At 36.4% G+C, this 22,481-nt stretch overlaps 1 protein-coding gene across 1 annotated transcript in view; it reads left to right on the top strand.

The window, feature by feature from the left end:
* The first annotated feature begins 7,582 nt into the window (after positions 1–7,582).
* The window catches only part of LOC122402895 (semaphorin-2A), a 680,389-nt gene continuing 665,490 nt past the window's right edge, over positions 7,583–22,481 (top strand). The window contains exon 1 of the mRNA XM_043406053.1: positions 7,583–7,678. The gene's annotated coding sequence lies outside the window, so the exon portion shown is untranslated. The remainder of the gene's footprint in view (positions 7,679–22,481) is intronic.

Raw genomic sequence — 22,481 nt, 5'->3', positions numbered from 1 at the left:
ATATTTTTGTTTAATGAATTGGAATAACACATTTTGTGATATGAACATCCTACATATGTGATATGTAACGCTAGTGTATTAGAAATATGAGAAAGTTGAGGATTTGTTAGGTGGAGGACTACGTAGATATATTTTAAGGGTGCATCAAGAGATGGGAGGTAAAGACATTTGGCCTGCCATGAGATTGTACCGAAAAATTCCCTAGAATACCTAGGATTCATCCTGGAGTCATGAAATCTAGTCCTAGATTATCGAAAAAGAATAATTCAAATTATCATTTCGTTGGTTGCTTTTTAATGTGATATTTTTGTTTAATGAATTGGAATAACACATTCTGTGATATGAACATCCTACATATGTGATATGTAACGCTAGTGTATTAGAAATATGAGAAAGTTGAGGATTTGTTAGGTGGAGGACTACGTAGATATATTTTAAGGGTGCATGAAGAGATGGGAGGTAAAGCGGGAGTGGAAAGTGGGCCAGCGTGAACAAATGGTGTTTCTGATAAGAGGGTATCCCCCGTGAGCGAGATAAGAATTTACAGGTCGTTAGAATTTTGATGCGCTCTGAAATAATACACACGGAAGTACGGAATTACGGAATTACACACGAAGGAAGGTGTTTTCCATGGTACAACTTTGTACTCCTTACCAATGCTGAAAAAACAGAGAATACTTTGAAATCACTAGAAAAATATAAAGAAAGTAACTAGATCACGATTGAATCTTCCTTACAGGTTGTTTCTTGGCACTCGAATGATTGGTTAACACACATTGATAAGAGAAAATTGATCAGATTGGGGCAGATTTGGATCTACTAGTAATAATAATAACACCATGCTTAAACTTGCCAAAATACGAAATCTTGACACAACTTTATTCCCTTCATTGTCTTTTATAGAGTATTATTAAGGAAAATTCACAGATTTAATTGATCTAGAGTTCGTAAAAAATCATCCCCTGTTTCCTTAACTTGACTACTAGTATGTATCATCTATAGATGTTACAAAAATCATCTCCAGTGACGACTGTATATGTCTAGAGTCCTACAAACTCATGGTGTTCATTACTCAAAGATAAGAGTTCCTCCCTAGGATGAACTGCCTTTCTTTCACTCTTGCCTTTCTCCCCAAGAGTTTAGATCGCGAATATAATTGAATAAAAGAGAAATTCTAGAGTTAGATATTGCTGTCTGTGGCCCAGCAATTGCAATAGAAACATGGACAATGAAAACAGCCTCTCCTCGAGCGTGAAGCGCAGGACAATAAGAAACTTCGGTGAAAAGTGAAAAGCTCAGCCAAAGACCAAAAACAAAGATGGAGGAGGGGGGGTGGAGATAGCGAGGAACGTGTAAGAAAGTGGGCCAAGCGCGAATAGATCGCCTCTCGGATAAGAAGAGCAGCTTGTGTGCATTCCGTCCGGTCAGAGACAGCCAAGGAGCTATTTTCTCTGGAACATGCTTGGCTATCCAGCTTCGCAACCACGAATGGGCACGAACGGGGTAACGTAACGGCACGAAACCCAGGCGCTAGGAAAATATACGACCGGTTCGTGGCCCACCCTCCTTAGCCTGCTTGCATGCTAAGGGCCAGAGCGTGCTCGTGAGGAGAGTTCGCTGCACCGCGAAAGTCGGGTTCGCACCGCGAGCTATAACCCGTTTAACGTTACCTACCGCGTTCATAAGCAGCTTACCTCGTCTCGTCTCACCTTTCGGACAAAAACTCGACAAACCACGATACGTATGCACCTCCACTCTCGTAGACAGCGTTTGGAATCGCTTTTTTGAGACCTGGATTGCTTGAAGACGTTCCAATGATGCTTCGTGTACACTTCTATGGAGGTCTGTGGTGTCTTCTTTGGAGGAAGCAGGCAGAACATTGTGAGGATCTTCTTTAACCCGCTGCAAAGTGACAGATAACACACTTTTGGACCCTAGACTGCTCCAAGACGCTATGTACACTTCTTATTTGCTTGTTTGACAACTTCTATGGCGATCTATGGGTGTCTTCTTTGGAGGAAGCGGGCAGAACATTGTGAGGATCTTCTTTAACCCGCTGCAAAATGAGAAATAACACACTTTTGGACCCTGGATTGCTCCAGGACGTTCCAATGATGCTACGACACTTCTTATTCGCTTGTTCGACAACTTCTATGGTGGCTTTTGTTGGAGTCCAAGGAAGAATACGAGTCAGTGGCGTTAGACTTGTTTAGTATCGACGAGCTTACAGATTCGACTGAGTGCAAGAAGGCCCTTTTTGGGGGTTTTGTCCCTGTTTATCGGCTTGTACAAGAGGGGAAGTAGCACACGGATGAGTCCTAGTGTTTGCAATCTAGGGTACAATGACTTCAGCGATGTGACTCCAGGGGAAAAATACTATGATTCATGCGTGTCATCCGGCAGTATCTATCTCCACTCTCGTAGACAGCGTTTGGAATCGCTTTTTTGAGACCTGGATTGCTTGAAGACGTTCCAATGATGCTTCGTGTACACTTCTATGGAGGTCTGTGGTGTCTTCTTTGGAGGAAGCAGGCAGAACATTGTGAGGATCTTCTTTAACCCGCTGCAAAGTGACAGATAACACACTTTTGGACCCTAGACTGCTCCAAGACGCTACGTACACTTCTTATTTGCTTGTTTGACAACTTCTATGGCGATCTATGGGTGTCTTCTTTGGAGGAAGCGGGCAGAACATTGTGAGGATCTTCTTTAACCCGCTGCAAAATGAGAAATAACACACTTTTGGACCCTGGATTGCTCCAAGACGTTCCAATGATGCTTCCTACACTTCTTATTCGCTTGTTCGACAACTTCTATGGCGGTCTATGTGTCTAAGTGTTGGAATCCAACAATCTCTTCGGTTTGGACTCGAAAAAATGTCGAGTGGGAGCTGCTGAGATAAAAATTGACGTCGAATCACACTCTACATAGGAGTGCAAAGGGTTAACACATTATCTATACTTATAAACTCCATGATACTTCATATTCCTTTACATAATCACAATTTTTCATATCTGATCCTTGTAAATCCTTGTAAATCATTAAACCTGCGATCGCGACGAAGTTGGAAGTCACGTCTTGCATGATTCTCGGTTTCGTTGGAAGACGTAGAGCAACACGACGTTGGTATTGAAGCTAAATTGGATTAATCCCTTTCTTGGCGTCTGGGCCCGACCAAACAATTTGCTTATCGGGGAACAGATGGTGCTGGAGTACGGGCGACGATCTCGGGTACGTCACAACGAATCTATTCGGTTGTTACAGCTGTCGAAACTATGAAATTCAATGCATCGAATTTGCATGTTAATTCGACCGCCCGTAAACCCGGCGCGTGTAGGCCGCTTGGATCCGTCTAAGTTCTAATTCAATGAAGACATCGCGGCACGATCTAACTAACACTAATTCAGTTAATTCTCGTCACCAATGACTTCCAAATTTTCGACATATATATATCAAAAATTTAAGGGGTGATTCTGGAGGCCAAAATAAGACGAAAATCAAGAATAGTAATTTTTTAATTGAGGCTTCGTTTAGAAGTTATGAATATTTAAAGGTTCGTCTTCAAGATGGCGGATCTGTGAACAGTTGCAAAATGCCAGTTTTCTGGTGTTTTTTGGATTACAAAGGGGACCTTAGAGACGTGGAAAGTGCTTTTAAAACGATAATAAGTTTCTTCAAAATGTGTCTTCGTTTTTGGAATATTTTGATTTAAAGTTTGATATATATATATAGTAAAAGAATTATTAGAATTGAGAAGATTAGGTTAAGTCAATAGAGAAGCTTTTGGTCGAGGATTTGAATCTCCATTAAATTACCTTTTTTCCTTTTTAAAATGGCATAAATATTAAAGCAAATAATCTTATAACTTATACTATACAGATTCTATTCTTCCTGACTGCTGAAGAATTTTTCTTTCTTTGAAGAAGATTCCTGATCTATATTCTGAAGAAATTTTTACTGGATTCCATGACGAAATCTTTGGTTTTTTATTATCGATCGAAAGCAACGCACTTCGTCAATAGTCACGAAGTATAAACAAGTGAAACTGGGCAACCATAGACGTCGAAGCGTTGATTTTTCCAGAGGATTCTCCTCCGTGTTTACCTTTTGTACGAGCAGAGATCTCTCTCTTTGTGTTCATCGGCAGAAATATTTCGGCATTTATTTAATTCCCCAACGCTGGGAACCGGGCAGTTTTATAGCGTGTGTTTGTTAAGCGACCAATCTCGGGCTAACGAATCGATATTTAATTACGTAAATTCGAGATGGAATAAACAAATCGAATGATCATACGTTCATTTGCAAACCCGCGGCGGTTCGTTTAGCGGATTTAATTAAAGTGCTTGTCATTTCTGCGCTGATATTACAACGCGGATGTGAAGTTACAAATTAAACAAAAATTCTGTTATTTAAACCTTTTTTCAAATTCAGTGTCCCCAAGAATATCGAACAGCGATAAAATTCAAAACTAAAACGAATTTTTGCCTAATTAACGATCAATGAATTAAGTCACAATATTTTTATTTCAAAGCAATTGAAACAGTGTTGATTTAAAAATTATTAATATATTTAATAACAGAATATTTATTTGCAAGCTAGTTACCAAAGTATTCGTTGGAATGTTGCATAGCAATTGGAATTTTTTTAAAAATGGAAGGTGAACGCGTGAATTCGAACGAACTGAAAACGAGGTAACGATTGTAATGATTCATTTCACATGCTACGCTCGCGTTACAGCTGACACGATAAAGCTCATCGCAGCAGACAAGTTAACCCAGGTCATGGGTACACAAAGAGAGTTTCATTTAACGTTAATCGATAGCAGGGGTGCCGGAACACCACCGGACACGCTAGACAGCTAAATTGCATTTTTCAGTTCGCAGACCGAACGATAATCGTAGAAACTCTAACAGCACGTAATAAATAAATAACAAAGACATATTAACGCGTCCATGGAATTATTCTTATCCCCCAAGTGTCATCCATTATCGACAAAAAATACCTTTCCCCGACATTCTCTTCGTTCTCGAGGTATACGATATTATAATGAAAATTTTCCGCGCAAAATATCCCAGCAATGTTGCAGTCGTTCGAAAGTATGTGCATGTAACTAAGTGTCGCGTAAAATGTGAATTCTAAATGTCTAGAGGGGAGGATTTTACAAAATACTTAACATTCTTTATCCTTTCTTTCGTTTTCAACCCCACAGGACCTGAAAATTGAATTTAATTCGATTTAGTAGAATATTATTTTATTATTTAAGCGTTAAATGAACAGACTGGATGAGTTTTAAGATTCTTGATGGGTAATAATTGATAAATAAAATCTAAGTTGATCTCGAAAGCAAAATATACGACAATTTTTGTAGTAATTATAGTAGTTATAAAAGCAAAGCAAAGAAGCTATGAGCAAGTGTATTCTTTTTATATATTATTATATATACATTGTTGTTGGAGGCTTCGTTAAAAAGTTATTAACAATTAAATTCAATTATTTCAAATAGTTCTGGAAAAATTATTCTCAGTTGCAGGGGTTGATTAGAATCATTTTTGGTCATTAGACGCACCCCCGAATTCTTACTCGTTTTGGAGAAAAAAATTCGAGAATGGGTGAAATTTTTCGACAAAACTCAAATATTTCAAATCGTTCCAGAAAAAATATTGTTAGTTGCAGGGGTTAATTAGAATCATTTTTGGTCATTAGACGCACCCCCGAATTCTTACGCGTTTTGGAGAAAAAAATTCGAGAATGGGTGAAATTTTTCGACAAAATTCAAATATTTCAAATCGTTCCGGAAAAAATATTGTTAGTCGCAGGGGTCAATTACAATCATTTTTGGTGAATAGACACACCCCCGAATTCTTACGCGTTTTGGAGAAAAAAATTCGAATAGGTGGACAAATTTTTCGACAAAATTAAAAAATTTCAAATTGTTCCGGAAAAATTATTGTTAGTTGCAGGGATTAATTACAATCATTTTTTGTCAATAGACATACCCTCGAAATCCTGTGCATTTTCGATAAAAAAATTCATTACTGAAAATATGTCTGACTATAATTGTGTTTGTTCCCCTGAAAATTGAAAAGCTTCAAACCATTCTGGAAAAATTATTTTCGATTCTAGGGGCAATTAGAATCATTTTTCATTATTAGGTATACCCCCGAAATCTTGCGCATTTTCGAGAAAAAAATTCATTACTAAAATTATGTCTGACTATATCATCTATCTGTTCCCCTGAAAATTGAAAAGCTTCAAATCGATTTGGAAAAATTACTTTCGATTCTAGGGGCAATTAGAATCATTTTTGGTCAATAGACATACCCTCGAAATCTTGCCCATTTTCTAGAAAAAAAATCGAGAATGTGTGAAATTTTTAGACGAAATTAAAAAATTTCAAATCCTACTAAAAAAATTATATTTAGCTACAGGGGTCAATTATAATCATTTTTTGTCAATAGACATACCCCCGAAATCTCACCCATTTTCCAGAAAAAAATTCGAGAATGTGAAATTTTTAGGCGAAAATTAAAAAATTTCAAATCATTCTGGAAAAATTATTTTCGATTCTAGGGGCAATTAGAATCATTTTTGGTGATTAGGCATACCTTCGAATTCCTACGCACTTTCGAGAAAAAAAATCGAGAAGGTGGACAAATTGTCGTTCTACAGCCACAACTTTAAATGTTAATAACTTTTTAATAAAGCCTCCATCGACAAATTGGTATTCTTCATTTTCGTCTTATTTTGGCCTCTAGAATCCCCCAATAACATTTTTCCTAGGGGTCACCGAACATTCTGTATAATAAAAATATATATATCATATGTCCAATGTTTATTTAACTACGTTATTAATACCGTTCGATGGCGTGTGCACGTTAATTACGTTTCACGAATTATGTCGTTATGGTTAAATCCACGGAGATTCGCAACTCCCACCCGGTACGTGAAGTTTCTCTTCACGGTTTGTTTACGTCGCATGCGCACTGTTTGCCTGGAGTGCAGCAGACGCTCGCTCTTTCAGTCGTCGGGCAGCGTGCGGGTGTTTTGCATCTCTCGCGATTCGTTCGTTAAATTTACCCCGCGACGGATGTCAACAATTTTATAACATACCGGTTTCGTATCGATTTTTAATCGCCATACAGTTCGTAAGTGTGGTGTGTTCCACGTGCCAGCGATTTTCATTTCAGCACGAATGATTGCTAATCTCTGAGATTGTTCGTCGTTTAGTTTCATCGCCAGTGAATCGAAAGTGACACGATAACGTGGTGAAGAGTTTAAACTTTGTTCAATATCCACCAATATATCGTATATTACGGTTTTTCGAAACAAAAAAAATACTTATGTTTGATAGTGAGGATTAATAACAAACTATTAAGTTAAGTTATTCGGTGTAGAAACTGTAGATCGAAATATGCTGATTGTCACGAAGTTCTACCGTATTTATTGATTTTTTTTCCCCCCGAGTGTGAATAATAATTGGTATCAATTCGTGAGAATTTATTCTTGGCGGTATTTCTATCCATAACTGGAGAAACTCGATGACTGAGATCTAGTAATGCTTCGAAACGTGTGTGAAACTTTGTGTGTAATACCAAACTACAACGGAAACTTCAGAGATTAGATCACGAGAAAGGATTACAAGGATCATTGTGCCTCGACGCTGTTCGAGACGTCAGAGGTACGCGAAATATTAATTCAGCGTTCGTTTATTCTAGCAAACGTGCAAATATATTTATCGTTTGACTCTAGTTTGAAAAGTTATGTTTTGCTTGTCAATTTTTATTTATATTGTTCACTATTTATTATATTTTTATTGCTAACTTTTTAGAGAAGTTTATGCTTAGAAAGGGGTTTAGACGTTGGCTGAAATCTAGTGATTTTTATTAAACAAATAATAAAAATCCTCATAACCAAAAACAAAAGTAATAAAATGCAAGAATTCTAAAAATTTTGATTATCAAAACCTACAAAATTTGATAATTTATATCTTAATAGTCCAAAAACAAAAGTAATAAAATGCAAGAATTCTAAAAATTTTGATTATCAAAAGCTACAGAATTTGATAATTTATATCTTAATAGTCCAAAAACAAAAGTAATAAAATGCAAGAATTCTAAAAATTTTGATTATCAAAACCTACAAAATTTGATAATTTATATCTTAATAGTCCAAAACAAAAGTAATAAAATGCAAGAATTCTAAAAATTTTGATTATCAAAAGCTACAGAATTTGATAATTTATATTTTAATAGTCCAAAACAAAAGTAATAAAGAATTCTAAAAATTTTGATTATCAAAAGCTACAGAATTTGATAATTTGTATCCTAATAGCGTTTTACTCTAATAAAGTCCTGCCACAACGAGCTTTGTATTTTCATTATGGAGCCATTTTATTTTCCATAGTTTTGGATCATGCAGGTAGCCATTAACCTCAGCCCGGATGCTGGGTAATTGAAATTAGGATAATGGACAAATCGATGAACACCACCGTTGCTTTGTAGGCAAACTACCGTTTTTATTGACATTATTGCACTGAATTTAGGTTTCGTTATTGCTATGCTACCAAAATAATGTGTTTCTTATCGAAAGACTGACAAGTATGGATCATGGATCCATAAATGTTCCTTTACGTTCCGCGAGTATTGCCGCTAATTGTTAGGTCTGACAATTAATGGTAATGACGTTTCACTGACAGCAATTGGTCGCGCCCGGTTAATGGATTCATTAGAACGGGGCCCTTCCCAAGGGCTGTCTCAGAGGTCTTGCAAGTCTCGTTAGTACATTTACCTTGACACAGCCGTGTAGACCCAAGAACCTCCCAGTCCATATATAATGAAATTTATGCGAGAAAATTATCTACACTTCGAAATTTCGTCTACGAAAAAACTTAAATTGCAACACTGATTTGATACGCGCGAACGTCTTCATGAGAAATGGTTAAAAAGCTATTTTTGATATTTCGTACCACGAATAACGATTGCTGAGCTATTCTCGATATGTTTTCACTCGTTATACGCCGGTCAAAACCTGTACTAATAATGGCAGTTCGTTAATTAAACTGACAAGATAATATATCGCGTCGTCGTATAACTCATAATTAATTCCGACGTAACTGAATACTTTCGGTAGATTCGATATTAATTGGGTTCCTTTTCGCCCGGAGCTAAACTTACAAATTAGTGCAGAAGCAATTTTTCGGGCTCGAAAATAAATTACTAATTTAGAAATTATAAATTTGTGTGTTAATTAGACAACTTTGTGATCAATTTTAAAGCAATGTCAGATTTCTTGAGAAAATTTATATGATTTGGTTATCAGACCACACATCAGGGCAAAGAAGGAACTATAAGAAAAACGCAGCCATTAGCCCATATTATTTGCTATGTAATTAATAATTCTATTAATCGCATAGTAAATAATATGACCCGGGTCTCACCACGAGGAGGTTGCTGCGAATGGAGACCCACCCTAGCCTCGCCCCAACCACCCTTCCTTTGGCGAGGAATTCGGCTACCTATCCGAGGGAGAAGCTATCGAAAAGTTGGAAACGAGCTACGAAAGGAGAGTTCTTGAAAGAACTGCCCGATCGAGAGACGAGGAACCTAACAAAATGTCAACGCATGTGAGACGATGCACATGTTTTCTAGAAACGAAATTGGAACGTGCAACTGCACGTACGAACTCTGACGAAGAGATCGAGAACCTAACAGAATGTTGATACACGTGAAACAGTCCATCACATGTTTTTTTAGAAACGAAATTGGAATGTGCAACTGCACGTACGAATCCTGATTATCAAAGTACCGATATGTACTTTATTATTACTCGTCCCTCCTTATACCGATGCTTTTATTACGACAGTGCCTGATAAGACACTGGAAGATCCAACCAGAAATGTGCAACTGCACGTGTGGACCTTGCATATCAGAATACTAATATGTACCTTGATATTAATCATCCCCACTTAAATTAACGCACAAGTTTCAGTAGTATTTAATCGAACGCTTGGAGAACGCTTTTTTATCTTATAATCTATATACATTTTTACTTATATTCTAACGCGATCCGAAGTACGCAAGAAATACGAGGAAATATTCTCTTCTTGGTGTCTTCATCGATCCCACGATGATTTTCTAAAACATACACTCATACACAATAAATATAACCAATATGAAACGAAGATACGACAAGATATTTTCTTATTGGTGTCTTCGACAATCCCACGATGTTTCCCTGAAACAAAAACTCATATTCAATAAACATAACTCATATAAAATAGAGAAATATGAAAAGATACTTTCTTCATGGTGTCTTGGTTAGTCCCACGATGTTTCCCTGAAACATAAACTCAGATAATAAATAGAATTGAATGAAATATTTCTCTAAGAACGATCAAGATGGAATTTGTGTACCATTTCCAATTTTATTCTTCAATGATTATATATTGTGTAACAAGAATTGTATAAATGAAAAGTGTATTAATGAACTCAGAAAAAAATAATTGTATACCGTCAAGATAGACTAATGTAAAAGTGATACTATGAAATTAATATTTGAACTGAAGCTTCCGCGAGTAAAAATTGATATAAAAAAGTTTAAAAACATAAATATTACGTGAAATTGAATGAAAAGTTAATCAGCCAGAATGCAAGTGAACCGAAAGGACCAGACTAAGTTCTTAAATATACATCGGATTCGTCTGCCTGAGAGTTAGGGTAAGCGAAACACATCGCGTCGGAGACATGTTCGTGACGTAGCAAGCCATAAATTTTTTAGAGTTCTATGAGGCTCCCCAAAGTTATATATGATTCATGCGCAAGAAGTAGTTTATTCCGAACGAAAACACCTTACACTCGAAAATACATCGATGTACCTTTCTCGCGAATTGATGTATACTCTCCCTCGCATCCTCATCTTCTTTGCACCTTTTCAACTTTTTATGCAAACGTTTCTCCCCTGATAAGTCAACAAAAAAAAATAAGTTTGGTCGCTTTCCTTTCACTGTTATTTGTTCTAATATCTTCATCAAGTTTCATACATCATTTTTTTTATTATATTAATTTTGTTTTTCTTTCAATTTCTAATTAAACGACAGTGAAAAACTATTTGTTTATTAATATTTAAAAAATATTATCACCTAAAATATACGCTCATATTCTTTTTATTGAAAAATCTTCTTGCAGTAGGTACTGAAATTTTTGGACGAAATTGAACAATTTCCAATCGTACTAAAAAAATTATATTTAGTTACAAGGATCGATTGCAAGCATTTCAAGTGAACAGACATATCCCCGAAATCCTACGCGCTTTCGAGAAAATAATTCTTTACCGAAAATCTTCATGCGAATCTTTAAAATGTCATAACTTCTGAACGTATCGAAGGATTTTAATGTTTGAAGCGGCAAATAACGCGTATTTTGGCGAAGAATATGTAGGCATTATAACAATAGTGAAAAAGTTGTTCCTTAATCCCGCAAAGTTAGAAAAACCCCATAAAAATGGTCCAATTTTCAAACGGCCATAACTCCTACAATAGTGAACATATCTCAATGAAAATTTTTTCTAAAGTAGAGCTCATCGGTGCCTATAAAAAAGTATTAGACATTTTTTCTGTAGACCGTGAAACAAATTTATTAAAAATGAAAAACAATTTTTTAAGAAAAATCAACCAGGGTGTAGGTGTCTAAATTTTTCGACGAAAAAAAAATTTCAAATCGATCTGAAAAAATTATTTCTAGCTAAGGGGGCCAAATACAATTGTTTTTGGTGAATAGACATACCCCCGAAATCCTACACAGTTTCGAAAAAAAATTCAAATACATATATCGCGCATAACACTTTTTTTTTCGTGACTTATTTTTGCTTTTCTTCTTGTATACAATGTTCTGCTCAACATAGAAATGTTTAAAACCATACAATATAGTTATCTATTAAAGAGAATACAAAAATTCAAAGTTAAGATGCTTTTTCACGCGAAAAACGTCGAAAAAATCGGTTATTCATTTTTCCTACTACGGCGCACCCTACCAAAAAATCTGAAAAAATTCAGGGAGATTACCAATGACAATACGCATTTACAGTAATTATAGAAATCTAGTGTCTCGAAAGCTTCAATACGAAATCCGTATTTTTCTGTGTTTTTTTTGCGTTTTCAATTTTTCACACCTAGGATTTGGAATCGAAAAATCTGAAAAAATTCTCAAACAGGTATCTCAATAACCACAATGCACCAGATTTTTTTCATAATTTTTCTACTCGATTAAATAGGGGAAATAGGCAGAAATCCGAATTTTCTCAATAGCTACCCTTCCAAACAAGATAGAGGGTTAAAATTTGGCAAAGAACGTTTTTTCTTGATGCTCTATCGATGAATCCATCGTATGTCACATTTGGTTCAAGGGCACAATTCACATTTCACCCTCTTATTCGGCTATACCCTTTAGGGCCTATTAGACTCAGAGCATTCATCGAGGGGTTAAGAAACAAGAGTTTTCTAGTTTCTAGTTGCTAAAATAATTGAATATTCCGTCAAGAATTGCTTAGTTTCGATTGTTTATGCATAAACGCGACGTGGAAGGAAGCTTCAGTGTTTCCTCGTATCCAGCATGAAGGGAAACGAGTTCAGAGAAGTTGTAGGATGCTTCTGTCTTCTCACGGAGGGAAAAGTTCGATCCCCGAGAGGTCCTGGAATCTGCGTTCTTAACCGAAGACGTTTCTATTGAAAGCTTTCTTTTCGGGTCACACCTGACGGGGGGGGGTCGACTTATCGCAAGTTCCGTCGTTCTTCCTAGAGGCACGAATGAGTTTGGAGGGGGTGGAAAAAAGTCGCCAGGCCCCGCGGAATACGAGAATTTTCTGAATAAGAATAGAACCCGCTCGAGATCGACGAGGAACTAAATCCGTGAAATAAAGTTAGTTAGAAGCGGCCGAAAAAGCGAGCAAAATGTTCAGGCGAGATTGGAAGAGTTCCAGGAATACAGTGAAACCGCGAACACGGTACGGAATAGATTGAAGATTAAATAAGACCCGCGAAGAGTTTTCAAGACTTTATTAAATATTCCGTTATCTCCATTCGTAACATAGACATTGGTAATAGAAAGACCGCGGGGGGGAAAGTCGGTTATCTTCGAACTTACTCGAATTCCGCGGAAAATTGAAATTTAATTCGCGTCTGGCGGAAGAGATACGTGAAATATAGTTTTCCTTATTGAAACACTTTTTAACGCAATTCCACGCTATTACAAAAGAACTCTGTAACTTGGTTTAGAAGCTATTAAATATTCTTATAGTTGTTTCATAATTTAGGTCTGTGATATGGAGGGCTGAGAAACGAGGTTACTAAAATCAAAATAAAATTTACAAGAATAACTCAATAATAACTCAATTGAATTAGCTCTATTATTAAATAGGATTTTTGAAGCATATAAAATTATTTCATATAAAATTTATTCTACTCTATTTTAAAATATAGCTATAATCAATTTACAATATACAATCAAAAATTCTATTCAACTATTAATAATTTCAAGTGGATATTTGAAAATTACTCTATTATTAAATAGGATTTTTGAAGCATATAAAATTATTTCATATAAAATCTACTCTATCCTATTTCAAAATATAGCTACAATCAATTTACAATATTAAATCAAAAATTCTATTCAATTATTAATAATTTCAAGTGGATATTTGAAAATTATTCTATTATTAAATAGGATTTTTGAAGCATATAAAATTATTTCATATAAAATCTACTCTATCCTATTTCAAAATATAGCTACAATCAATTTACAATATTAAATCAAAAATTCTATTCAATTATTAATAATTTCAAGTGGATATTTGAAAATTATTCTATTATTAAATAGGATTTTTGAAGCATATAAAATTATTTCATATAAAATCTACTCTATCCTATTTCAAAATATAGCTATAGTATAGTATAGCTATAGCTATAGAATAACTCAGAACTCTTAGAAACTCTCAGAACTCTCCATTCTCGTGCATAGAACATTAGTAAACTTAAAATAAAACGTCAATTCTTCTAAAATTTAATTTTTATTTTAGTCACGTCATTTCTTAGCTTTCCATATTACAGAACTAGTTTGTGAAGCTATAAAATGATCGTATGGTTCTGTATTTATCAACAGAAAACACAATACCAATTACTAACCTTCTCTAATTAACTTTCTAGAAGTGTTTAGTTTGCTTAGAAATGTCTGAAATATCGACATGGCTTCTTCATCTTTTAAGACAAGACCTTTCGCGTGAAGTTTCATTTCCAGAAAATGTTGAACTTTGAATACCCATCAGGAAATATTGACACGAATGTTCTGAGGGTGTTGTAACACGTATGGAGAGCTCAAAGGTCTCGGTGAAGGGCCCCCGCACGTAACCTTGCTCGTAAAAATGCAAAAGTGTTCCGTGCAAATAAAAAGCTTCCCCGATCGGCGCGAAGCTCATGAAACTTTCAGAAGAAACGACTACAGCGCCGACAGGAGCGGTGCGTACGGAATGAGTTGTCGATGTTCCTTCTTTCGCAATTTTTTCCCCCCCCCCCAGGAAGCGCGGGCTTCCGCCGCAACGTGTTACGTGACTGCGTTGATCCTTTTCCCTTTTCCAGGCAGTTCTGCTCGGAGCAGCTTTACGCTTCTTCGCTGCGCATTTCCTTTGAGAGTTTACTTTCGCGCGCTATGAATCTTGACTGGGAATCTTGCGTTAATAAATGATCGAAGTTCCGCGGGACTCTAACGCGAAAGGGTTGGTTTTTAATTTTGTTTCCTGAGTTTGTTTCCTTGGGACCGTGAAATGGCTCCTTGGAGCTGTGAAATTATTGAAAGTGAAAGAAATTTATACTAATATTAATATAAGAGTTATACGAGGGCCATTCAATAAGTAAAAAGACAATAAATAATCAATTAATCCTACAATTTACCTTGCTTTATCGCTATATTAATTTTTGTTGCGATCAAAGAATTTATTTCTAAGCTTTATCAAAGTGACTGGATATTCACTATATTCTTAATATTTATATTTAATAATTTGACACTATATTGAGATCTTTGTATAGGAAAAGCAATTTACAGAGATTTTAATTCCACATTCTTAGACGAATAATCTGTACCTCGACCGACTATGCTAAAAATTATGGTATCATTCATATTTCAGGAAAAAAATAAAGCTCGTCAGGCCCGGGGAGATTAAATCGCCGTTATCCATTTTCTTCGGCAGCGAAACGAGGCTCCCGTTTGAGAGCACGGATTTACAACCCGAATGACAGCGAACGATCCCTTTTGATCAGACTCCTCCATTAAAGGGTTTTATCTCCTATGACAAAATCTATCGCGACTCGGACGAGAAATGAGGATTGTAGGCAGTTAAACCGTTTAGGGGATTATACGCGGGGGAAGTCTTTGGTAAAAAATTAAATGGCGAGTCTCATCGATCGACTTCATTCTGAGCCCCTTGAATCATTGTGTTTTAATCTCGAGTTATTCGCGAATATCTCAGGGAAACTCGAAAGAATCTGAAAAAAAAAGTTGTGTTCGTGGCATCAAAAGTTACAATTGCTCTTCGATTATTAAGGAGATTAGGAGGACATAACAATAGGATAGAATGATAGATTAAACCATGAAGTCTATAGAAAATTGAGATGAAATCGAACATCGAGATAGAATAGTTTCAGGCACCTGGCCTGAGGTATAGATGAGGGTTATTGTTTTAAGAAGATGACTATGGTCGGAGAGGTATTAACAGAGCTTAAGTTTCAAGTTTGGAGACGCTACATTGCTTAGTATTTGTTTGACAAGCTATTAATAGTGAACGGTCTCAGTGAAGATGTAAATAAGGTAGAAATTAATTACGTAGGATTTTTGGGATTTGCGTGAAATAATTACCATTGATTATCTTGAAAAAGGAAAAACAATCATCAACGAATGATTAAAGCACCTTATTAACACTAAATCTACCAACGCTTCGTGTATACCTATTCCTACCATGACCGGTCAAATGATTTCTAATAATTTTTGCATTATATCGTATAATATACAGTCGTACGATCGGTAGGAATTGTTGAAACTACTTTAGGTATGTAGCGTCGAAGTAAATGTGAAAATAAACATAGAAGATAGCATAAATTATAATAGTTGTTATAGTCATCGGATAGAGGATGAAATGCCCTTTAAAACGAGCGTTTGTACGAGTCGATAGCTTTATTAGTTCCGGAGATATAGCGATTTTAGTTTCAAGTCGATGCGGTGGCTAGTTTCGGAGATAAGACGGTCCCGGAGCCTTTGTTTACGTTCATTGTTTATCAATGAACTCGCGCGCGTGAACGATAGTAAACAGTGCGTAGTAAACACTTGGAAACACTACGCTTCCACGTCACGTGACTGTCTCGACTCACGCGCGACAAGGAGGTCCAACGCGACGCGTCAGACGAAGACAGCGATAGTCAAATTAAGAAAAATACCCCTTTACATAAATTACGATATCTCGAAAACGGTAAGTCCGATCGTCAAAAACCAAAAACCGTTTTAAAGGGGAGGCCTTGCCGCCTCTAACAATACCTTAATAATTAATATATCCCTGGTAGTTTCGGAACTGCACGCGTCTAAAGTTTTAGTATTTTTAATACGCGTTATTAGACTGTCCTGAGACAATGGAAACTGAATACTGGACTATAATACAGGGGTGTTCGGCCACTCCTGGGACAAATTTTAATGGGAGATTCTAGAGGACCAAAATAAAACGCCCGATCGTTATGGACAAAAGAGACTACATATTTTTCTCAGAAAACAATAAGAAAACAATAAGAATAGAAGTGAATATTGAAAAATTCATTGTACGTTTGCTATATGAAAAATCGTCAAGTTAAATGTGCGCTAAAGTAACATTGTACGTTAGAAATTCTAAATGAAATTTTGAAAACGGTCGTTTGACCGGTTCGTGGTAGGTTTAGTGTTAATATGGTAATCGAACATTCGAGTATTCGCTTTATTTCTTTGCATCATGGCTTTGGACACCGACGATAAGAAAAATCGTGCACTGTTTTCAAGATTGAAACGCGATATATCGATTTAACGACGCACTATTTTTCGCCACCCCAGGGAATAAAACATTGGGGACGAACGCGTGGAGATTTGAGGAACTGGGTCAATGCATCTGACATTAATGCATGATACAGCGATCCATTAGTAAGATTCAATGCGGTTCGAGAGACCAACGGGAAAGAAACGGAAATCAGAGTAAAAAGGAAGGGCGAAACTCCATCGCGATTGGAGGTAGCGAGGCCAAAATCGATAAGGATCGGACCAGCCGGCTCGAGTGGGCTGTGGGTGGTGTGCTCTCGGCGTAGACCAAGAGAAACGAGAAGAGAAACAGACCGAGAAGGTTACGGCGAAGGCGAGGATATTCCCTCGAGTTAGCCGCAGCGAAATACGATAACATCTTAACTGCCTTTGCTCCACGCATTGGCCGGTTGATCCCCACTGAGGTGGGGGCCACCATTCGAACCTACGAAGAAATTGTTTCGTTGCAACAGTAAAAATTAAATAAAAATTAAAAAAAAAAAAGAAAAAAGATTTGTCAAGACATTTAAAATTGTTTGGATTGGACTACCGTTCGAAGTGACACGAGTTCGACGTCACGAAATGATTCAAATCGATCTTGACTCATGTTGAAAGGGTCAAGATCGATGGGGAGATCCACATACTAATTTTTATGATGACATTAATTTGGTTTTATCGATTATAGCTACACAGGGACCACGATTCGTAACAAGAGTTGCACAGTTCTTCCCTGCTACCTATTCCCATGATGATTTAAGGGCTCAGTGTTCATGATCAAAGGGCCCTGCATGAAATCCTTTGTCTGATGGCGCGTATGATTAAAGCTGTTCGATGGTATCTCAACATTCAGCCCCATGTGTATCCGACTCTCTGCGGAGAAGTTTCCCCATGATTAATAATACGGTTTCTGGTTCTTTGAACAAGATTCGATCGATCGGATCATGCTTACGATGACTTATTATCAATAAGATATCTAATCTCTCAGGGTCTCGAAATCTCAAAGGGTTGGAAATTTTGCGATTATTCTATTTTTTAATGCAAAAATTACTTCAACAACACCCTCTAAATATTAATAACCATTCAAAGTTTCGAAGTCGTTGGAAACTTTGGGATTATATATTTTTTATATTATTATAAAAAATTCTATTTTTTAATGTAAAAATTACTTCAATAACACTCTTCAAACATTAATAACCATTCAAGGTTCCGAAGTCGTTGGAAATTTTGGGATTATTCTATTTTTTAATGTAAAAATTACTTCAATAACACTCTTCAAACATTAATAACCATTCAAGGTTTCGAAGATGTTGGAAATTTTGGGATTATTCTATTTTCTAATGCAGAAATTCCTTCAACAACACCCTCTAAATATTAATAACCATTCAAAGTTTCGAAGATGTTGTAAATTTTGGGATTATTCTATTTTCCAATGCAGAAATTACTTAAACAACACCCTCTAAATATTAATAACTAGACTAAGGATCTGTATGCAAATTCCTATTTTTATTAATAGAAATAATGAAATGTGAGTTTTATAAAGTATTGTCTGAACCCCTAAATATAATAATTCGTGTCTTACATCAATTAATTTTGTATACTTTTGCATATTAAGTGCATTCTGTAGATTTTCGAGAATTAAAATTTTCTATAAATGTCTATTAATAACCATTTGAATCAAATTTAACATAAACTACTGTTGGGTTCTGTGAATCTAGAATTTGTTAATGAAAGTAAGGGGAAGTAGGATGAACGTAACGCCTCGATTAAAAAAAAAAAAACGGAAACGAAGGTGCTCCACTTTGCAACGACTTAACAATTTGTGCTTCGTCCTCGTGCGAGGAAATACATAGAGGACGTTTAAAAATCTTTGATGCTTTCCACGAAGGAAGTAGGTCGGTGCTCCGGGGCGAGAACCGAGGAGAATTAAGCTCTCGCTTCTTTCGCTCCATCATTTTTCTACCCACCCGCTCATCCTTCGTTCACATCCAGCGAGAGCTTGTGTACGCTCGCAACATGCCTCGTGGCGTTCATTTTCCTGCGAATTTTCACCATCGTTTCGCACCACGCTCGATTATCAATTATCATATTCGTTTTCGCGATAGGAAGTACTTTGAGCAACATTTTCCTTTCGATTCGAGGTCAATTCGAAAGTGTGGAACACTTTCGTGCCTTTTTAGGTCGTTAGAATGATGCTATTATCACGTAGAATTAATTAGTGTGCGTATCTTAAATGTAGTAAAAAAATTTCAGTGAAACATGCTAATATATGGTCAGACATTTTCGGTAAGGAATTTTTTACTCGAAAATGGTTAGGATTTCGGGGATATGTCTATTGACCAAGAATGATTGCAATTGACCCCCACGGCCGAAAATAATTTTTCTAAAACGAATTGAAATTTTTTTTTTCCCCGTTGAAAAATTTCAGGCCTTCTCGAATTTTTTTCTAGAAACTGAGTGGGATTTCGGGGGTGTGTCTATTCACCAAAAATAATTGCAATTGACCCCCGCAACTGAAAATAATTTTTCCAGAATGATTTGAAAGTTTTTTGGCGATTTTCAGGGAAACATGTCAACGTATGGTCAGACATACTATATTTTCGGTAAGGAATTTTTTTCTCGAAAATGGTTAGGAATTCGAGGGTATGTCTATTCACGAGAAATGATTTTAATACACTCCTGCAACTGAAAATAATTTTTTTATAACGATTTAAAATTTTATTTTTCGTCAAAAAATTTCACGACTTCTCGAATTTTTTTCTAGAAAGTGCGTAGGATTTCGAGGGTAGGTCTATTGACCAAAAATGATTGTAATTGACCCCCGCAACAAAAAATAATTTTTTCGGAATGATTTGAAACTTTTCAATTTCGCCGAAAAATTAAGGCACCTACCCCCTGTCGATTCTTAAAAATTGTTTTTCATTTTTAGTGATTTCATTTGACGCCCTATAGAAAAGTTGTCTAATAGTTTTTTGTAGGTACCCATGAGGTCTACTTAGAAAAAAAGTTTCATTGAAATATGTTCGCTATTATAGGAGTTATGGCTTTTTGAAAATTGGGCCATTTTTATGGGGGTTTTCTCACTTTACAGGGTTAAGGAACAACTTTTCGGATATTTTTTGAATTTCTACATATTCTGCATCAAAATACGCGTTGTTTGCATTTTGAAACTTTAAAATCCGTCGATCCGTTCAAAAGTTATGACATTTTAAAGATTCGCATGTAATTTCGGGGAACCATTTCAGGCCTCCAGATTATATTTTCGGTAAGGAATTTTTTTCTCGAAAATGGGTAGGATTTCGAGTATATGTGTAATGACCAAAAATGATTGTAATCGACCCCTGCAACCAAAAATATGTTTTCCAGATCGATTTGACAAAATTTTTTTTCACCGAAAGATTTAGTCACTCGAATTTTTTTCTCGAAAATGGTTAGGATTTCAGGGATATGTCCATTGACCAAAAATGATTGTAACTGACCCCCGCAAACAAAAATAATTTTTTCAGAATGATTTGAAATTTTTTAATAACTTCATAACAAAGCCTCAATCAACAAATTGATATTCTTGATTTTCGTCTCATTTCGTCTTATTTCGTCTAGAATCTCTGTTTACTCCAATAAGCATTAAAGAACAGAGAGTACAGTCTTGCAACTTTAGCAATTTTCTCAATTTTTAAAGCTTCAATAAAATCTGGAAAAAGGAACGAATGGATTGTTTAAAGTCTTGCACCAAACAGCAGAGGCTGTAGAAAATACCACTGAAGCTTTATCTTATTACCGAGAGAAGCGGTGTCTAACCATAGTGGTACTCACGTGCCGTTTCAATCGAACGAACTATGCCAATGATCAAAGTTCTCCCCCCGGTTCTGCCGGGAAGGAAGTATATTTCTCACCGCGGAGGAACGTTCCGCATCGCTATGAGAAATGCATCGATTCCTTGCACGGGCTGCTGGAGCAGCAAACTCGGCACGAAAAGACGCTGAGTCCGTCACAGCAGCCACGCTGACGCGTCCCGCCAACCTTCCTCACGGTTAAATGTATATTTTACGGTACATTAGTCGTTCAAAGTCTCGCAATGTTTCCTTTTTATCCGGCCAGTTATTCCGCCGCGTTTCTACCGGATCCCCGAGCCGCGAGACAATTTTCTTTTCGTACATTTCACGAAAGAAACTTTGTGAAGGCGGGGGGGACGCTGGTTATTACCTGAGAAATCGACGGCTGCGGCTTAGAAACGAGAAAAATGAAGACCACTTTGACCTCGTTAAACAGAAACGAAAAAGGAAGGGACAGTTCTCCGTCTCGAACTTGCATCCTTCCACTTAAAACGATTTGCCGGGGCTGGGGGAAACGGAAAAGCAGGAGTTTTTCATTTAAAGTCGCGTGCAAACTTTGCATTCTGAAAAATGCGTTTCGAATTTTTGTTAAAATGTTGCGAAGAAAATGGGGAAACATTAAGGAAGGCTGTGGCAACCATCAGTACTCATCAGTGACTCTTATTGAAGTGACAGATTTTACAATTAGACGATAATAATAGTGATTAATACAAAGTTTAGTAACTAATCTACTCTAGCTAACCTAGCTTTCAAGAGTTTTGACTGGTTAGAAGCACTTCCTTTCCGATTAATCGTAAAACCTCTTTTGCCTTCTCTTCTGTGCTATCAGAGCTGGTCTCTGAGTTCTTCCGTGACTTGGACAAATGTATCGATTCGATAATAAATGGGAAACACTAAGGAAGGCTGTGGCAACCATCAGTACTCATCAGCGACTCTTATTGAAGTGACAGGTTTTACAATTAGACGATAATAATAGTGATTAATACAAAGTTTAGTAACTAATCTACTCTAGCTAACCTAGCTTTCAAGAGTTTTGACTGGTTAGAAGCACTTCCTTTCCGATTAATCGTAAAACCTCTTTTGCCTTCTCTTCTGTGCTATCAGAGCTGGTCTCTGAGTTCTTCCGTGACTTGGACAAATGTATCGATTCGATAATAAATGGGAAACACTAAGGAAGGCTGTGGCAACCATCAGTTCTCATCAGTGACTCTTATTGAAGTGACAGATTTTACAATTAGACGATAATAATAGTGACTAATACAAAGTTTAGTAACTAATCTACTCTAGCTAACCTAGCTTTCAAGAGTTTTGACTGGTTAGAAGCACTTCCTTTCCGATTAATCGTAAAACCTCTTTTGCCTTCTCTTCTGTGCTATCAGAGCTGGTCTCTGAGTTCTTCCGTGACTTGGACAAATGTATCGATTCGATAATAAATGGGAAACACTAAGGAAGGCTGTGGCAACCATCAGTACTCATCAGTGACTCTTATTGAAGTGACAGATTTTACAATTAGACGATAATAATAGTGACTAATACAAAGTTTAGTAACTAATCTACTCTAGCTAACCTAGCTTTCAAGAGT

Source organism: Colletes gigas, unplaced genomic scaffold, assembly GCF_013123115.1.
Source record: "Colletes gigas isolate AHSC1104 unplaced genomic scaffold, ASM1312311v1 Colletes_gigas_Sc00041, whole genome shotgun sequence".
NCBI lineage: Eukaryota > Metazoa > Arthropoda > Insecta > Hymenoptera > Colletidae > Colletes > Colletes gigas.
Note: the sequence above shows the minus strand (reverse complement) of the source record. Positions and strands in the feature narration are given on the sequence as shown.